Below are 6,000 nucleotides of genomic sequence, written 5' to 3'. Positions count from 1 at the left end.
TTTTGTAAGAAGGAGCACAATTGAGCAGACACAACTTTTTCTAAAATTTTAGACATAAACGGAAGATTTGAAATGGGTCTGTAATTTGCCAGTTCATTAGAATCTAGTTGTGGTTTCTTAATAAGAGGCTTAATAACCGCCAGCTTGAATGGTTTTGGGATGTTAGGATCTAATAAACACGTTGTTGGTTTAGATGCACTGATAAGTTTATTTAGCTCTTCCTGTCCTATAGTTGTAAAGCACTGCAGTTTTTCTTTGGGTGCGATGAATGAAGCTGAAATACTAGGCGCAGTAGAATCTACATTTGATATTGTATTTCTGATGTTATCTATTTTATCAGTAAAGAAATTCATAAAGTCACTACTATTAAACTGTGAGGGAATATTTAGATCGGGTGGTGTCTGTTTATTTGTTAATCTAGCCTGTGCTAAATAAGAACCTTGGATTGTTTTGATTATTATCTATGAGTTTGCGGATATGCTCTGCCCTGGCATCTTTTAGAGCCTGTCTATAGCTGGACATACTGTTTTTCCACGCAATTCTAAAAACTTCCAAGTTAGTTTTTCTCCATTTGCGCTCAAGATTACGAGTTTCTTTCTTGAGAGAATGGGTATAACTGTTGTACCATGGCGCAATATATTTTTCTTTAACCTTTTTCAATTTGAGGGGGGCAACAGCTTCAGTGTATTAAAGAAGATAGTGCCCATGTTGCTAGTCATTTCGTCTAGTTCATGTGTATTTATGGGTACACAGAGCAGTTGAGATAAATCAGGCAGGTTATTTGTGAATCTGTCTTTGGTGGCTGGAACAATAGTTCTGCCCGGACAATAACGCGAAGCCATATAATTAATATCAGTAATACGCACCATGCACAATACAAGGAAATTATTAGTAACATCATCACTTTGAGGTACGATATCTATATAGGTAAGATCAATTCCATGCGATATAATTAAATCTAGCGTATGATTAAATGATTCCAAAAGAGTTTATTAGGTCAGTAAATGCAAGTCCTAATGCATCTTTTGTATTATCAACGTGAATGTTAAAATCTCCGACAATTAGCACTTTATCAACATTAACCAATAAATCTTAGAGGAAATCTGCAAATTCCAATATGTTCATTTGGTTTAAGCCAGGTTTCAGTCAGGCAGAGTACATCAAAACTATTATCTGTGATAATTTCATTTACAATAACTGCTTTGGGTGCGAGTGATCTAATGTTTAGGAGCCCAAGCTTTAAAAATAGTTTTTGTTAATTTATTTAGCATTTTTCTGGTTTAATCACGATCAGATTTTTTCTAGATCCTGCATTAAATTTATATTTTGACCTTCGACCATTCGGGGAACAGACACAGTCTGTATAGATTGGACAACGCAAGTACTTCTATCTTTTAAGTGGGTAGAACAAAAGTCATCATAGCCGTTATTTGAGAATTGGCTTACTAGTCAGATGGAGCGTAGCGTCCTGGAGCTGTTGTCCGACAGGAGTTCCGCTCCGACTCTGCTGGGGTGCAGGCCGTCAGCACGGAAAAGCCTAGGACGCTCCCAGAAAATATTCCAATTATTAACAAAGAGCAGTTTCTGTTCTTTACACCATGACAATAACCATTCGTTTAAAGCAAAAAGTCTACTGAAACTTTCATGTCCTCGTCGATACGTGGGAAGCGGTCCTGACACGATGATCGTCGTCGCGGGCGATGTGCTGCGTACCGTCTCGATCAGGCTCCTGAAGTCCCTCTTCAGTGTCTCCGTCTGCCGCAGCTTGGTGTCGTTAACCCCCGCGTGCAGCACGACAGCGCCGATGCTCTCGTCGCCCTTCAGGATCACGGGTATCTGCGCAGAAACATCGAGAACACGAGCACCGGGGAAACAGTGAGTGTGCACTTTACCTTCAGCTAACGTAGCACGGACGTGCCGGACGATGGAGTCGCGGAGGGGAGCGAAGCACTTCCGGGTGGAAATCTCGAAGACTGGAGGCAGTGGAGGGGGAGAGGTCGTCACCCGGGGCCTGGCTCGCGTCTTCCGCTGCTGGTGCACCCAGGGTCCGTGGCTTCCCGGCGCCGGAGTGAAGGACATATGGGAAGATCGCGTCCTGGGTGCACAGGGTCTGTGCAGAGAAACACACGGAGTAGAGGTGGTGGGAGTGTTAGTAGCGTACTGTATACTTACCCCGGACTTGTGAGTGTCAGTCCGGGATGTTTCCAGCGCGGCCTGCTTCTCCACGGCCTCCAGCTCAAGCTACACCAAATGCTGCTCGAATGTGTGCTCACCTGCACTCAAAGGTAGACACAAATCCGCCATTTAAGCAAGTAACAGTGAAACAATGGTAATGTGTGTGAATAGAGTATTAGCAATCTAAGCGAGATTAGCGGCAGCCGCACTGCCGATGCTAATGGGCTATAAGCTAATAGCAGACTCGAGAAATCAAAATAAAACTAATGATAACAAGGCTCTCTGATTGGTTTTGTTTTAGAATGCTATAGGGGATATATTCACACGTTATAGAAACGAAAATGATAGTGTATAATGTTATTTTTAAGATAGTGGGTAAAGACGATAAAGAATCAACTTGATGGAGCTCAAACTCAAAACACGCAGTCACAAATCAGCGCATGCGTGAATCTGTCAATTGATTTATTTTTATTTGTTAGGGGTGGGTGATCTGAACTAAATCTTATATCACAAAATGAGTAATTTTATTTCACAGTAAAAATATAGGACAACATAATTATTTTTGCTTTAAATAAGATATTTGATATTAAAACATTTTAAACCATAGAAATTTCATAAATCTTGTCACCAGTGTCAATATCACTAAAAACTAATACCAGCCTAAATAAAAAAAAAACAAAAAAAAAAAACTCAAGCTCGCTGAAGACAAGTAAACAGTCAGTTATTAAATAAGACTAAGAAACTATTTGCAAGCAATAGGACAAAAAACTACAGTATAACAAATAAATAGGAAATGCTACATACATTATATATAGTAATCAGTTGTATAAAAACATTCTGTTCTACACTGTGTAAATTAAACATATATTTCTTCTTATTAAATTTACACAAGTGATTTAATCAAGAGTAGTGAGAGATTTTCTGTCTTTTGTTGTTTTATTAACATAATTGACAGACAGCAGGAATATTAGACTGCTGTCACTTTAAGAGCTGCCCAGATCCAATATACTGTTGTCTTTCTCAGCTGTTTGCTTTCACTTAAGACCTAAATTACTGTTTACGAGGATACTTGCAAAGATGGCCATTTTGGCACATACAAGTGTGTGTTTAAGGCCTATAAAGTGGCAAAAACTCAGATAGCGCTCAGAAATTAGTTCCCTTTCGCTGCTGATTGCATTTTAACAGCTTAAAATCACTTGTTTTTAAACCGCAATGCTTAAAAATGCATGCAAACGATACGTTTTCGTGACCACGTAGCACAGTAGCATCATGTGAGCGTGTAACCGTGATGGAGACAATAGTCCAAAATCTCTACCGGTTTCAGCGTGTCTACCGGTATATCGCCCACACCTAGTATAAGTCACTCCTGCAGTCAAATGAACAACAAAACACAAATCTGAAGTCCTTGACCCTAGTTTCACCTACAGAAATACATTGATTAAATGTAAATTAATTAAAAACATTGAGACACAAGAGCATATATTACAAATAAAGAACTCTAATTAGTCTTTGGGTTTATGGCTACAACATCATTAGAAACAAGGATATTAGCTACTCACACCACACACTCTGCTGGCATTTTCATTAAAGACGTAAAACCAGAAGTTGTAGAAAACAACATAAATAAGCTGTCTGGAGAATGGTTTATGGTCCGGCTGGAACTCACGCTCATGCTCACCCTCTAAACTTCTCCAGTAATAGTATCTCGCTGCTTTAATGGAGTCCTCTGTATGTGTACGAGTCAGTTTCTTTTCCATCTTTTTCACCCAGTCAACTTCTCCCGCTGTACTAATTAATGAATTCTTAGTGTGGGTGCCCTTTCTATTGAGTCCCTTTAGTATAAACATAATTAATGCCTGGCCTCTTTTATGGAGGCTGTCATCAGTATTCATCCGCATCCCCCAGAGGAGCGCACGCTGAACCGCTGCTGCGGCCGGACTGGCTTGCCTCGGCACAGCGACACTTGGAGCCCGAGTGAAAGGACCTGGGAATGCACACAAGTGGTATTTGTAAGCCGAGATCAAAAAGCATTTACCTTTAGATGTTTTCCTGTTATGAATATTCAATGGCCTTATTGAAATCTAATTTAGGTCTCCTTATCTCTGGGGGTTTTTAATCAGTGCACATAGCCGGAGGGTAGATCTGATTGACAGCCAAACTTTAGTGAAAGACAGAGAGCTGGTGGAGGTGGGGAACAGACACAGGGCATGGACAGAAGCACAGAGAGAGAGAGCGCTGTGCACTTGTGTTTTTGGGGCACAAGATGCGATATGTAAAAATGCTGTTTTGAATGCAAAACAAACTGGTATCTGAACAACATGTTACCACAACACTGTTTAAAGGCATAGTTCACCCAAAAATGAAAATTAATTGTTCACCCTCATGTCATTCCAAACCTGTAAGACCTTCGTTCATCTTTAGAACACAAATTAAGATATTTTTGATGAAATCTGAGAGCTTTCTGACCCTGGACAGCAAGGGTACTACCATGTTCAAGGGCCAAAAAGGTAGTAAGGATATAATTAAAATAGTCCATGTGACATCAGTGGTTCAACCTTAATTTTATGAAGCTATGAGAATACTTTTTTCGTGCAAAGAATACAAAAATAACAACTTAATTCAACGATTTCTTCTCTTCCAGGTCAGTCTCCACAACCATTCACAGGAGTCCCACGACATTTTTCATTATTGGGTGAACTATCCCTTTAACAATAACAAAATGAACATGTCATTATTCACCTTCATGTTGTCTCATTTCTTCCGTTGATCAAAAGGAAAAGTCATCTGAATGAACATTCATTAGTATTTAAATTCAGACAGTGTTTATTTCATATGAATTGACCTCACAGCTCAAAATAGAAGGTTCGTATTGGTGTTGATGGTTCCACGAAGAACCTTTAACATCCATGGAACCTTCCATTCAATGCACAAAAGGTTCTTTGGTTGTTTGAAAATGGTTGTTTTTAGAACTTGCTGAAACGTTCTTTAAGGAACCCAAAATGGTTCTTCTATGGCATTGTTGTGAAAACACCCTATTATACCTTTTTTTTAAGAGGCAACTGCCAGTGACTATATTATTACCCATCATCATGTTACTATTTTAACCAATAAAATAAACTATTAAACAGCTGAAAACAACCAGTGAAAATTCTGAATTGAATTCAGAAAATTTTAAATAAAGCACAAGTCATTTTTGGGCAGCTTTACAGCACCATGTGCTTTTACTCTATGGAAAACAGACACTTTCTGAAGAAATTCTGATTCCACTTAAGAAAGAAAATGAGCTTGAGGCATGAGTGTGAATAAATGATGACAGCTTTCAGTTTTATCTGAGCCCATCCTGTTAACTTTACCAGACTAAAAGAAGCTCAGCTGTTTTAGTGCTGCAAAGCTTCACTGATAAGCGATGACACATTTTGAGCTAATGACTTACAGAGACTGCTTAGTTTGAAACAAGAGAATGAAATTTCCTTGCATTATGAGCTGATAATCAACAAAGGAGGGGCTGTCAGAGAATTGAAGCGGTCCACCAAAGCTCTGAGCTAATAAAGGTCTTTTGTTAGGAAGAAGTCTTGTTCTGGTCTTAAGAGCATACAGCACTATCACTCCTGCAGTTATAAAACAGCCTCATCGATGAGCACAGCAAGAATTAAGTGAGTATTAAACACATTGTTGCGTGTGATCATTTGAGACCTTCTGTCTCGAAGGAAAGATGGAGAGAGTTATTTTCTGAAGAGGGCAGCATACGATAACTCCCTGCCGAAGCAGTGCATCATATTGGTCTGTAAACATACATTTGGCATTTGTTGCAGTGTGTGTGTGTGT

This window comes from Barbus barbus (genome assembly GCF_936440315.1).
Source record: "Barbus barbus genome assembly, chromosome: 41".
NCBI classification, from domain to species: Eukaryota; Metazoa; Chordata; class Actinopteri; order Cypriniformes; family Cyprinidae; genus Barbus; species Barbus barbus.
The sequence above is the reverse complement of the archived record's forward strand: the minus strand, read 5'-3'. Positions refer to the sequence as shown.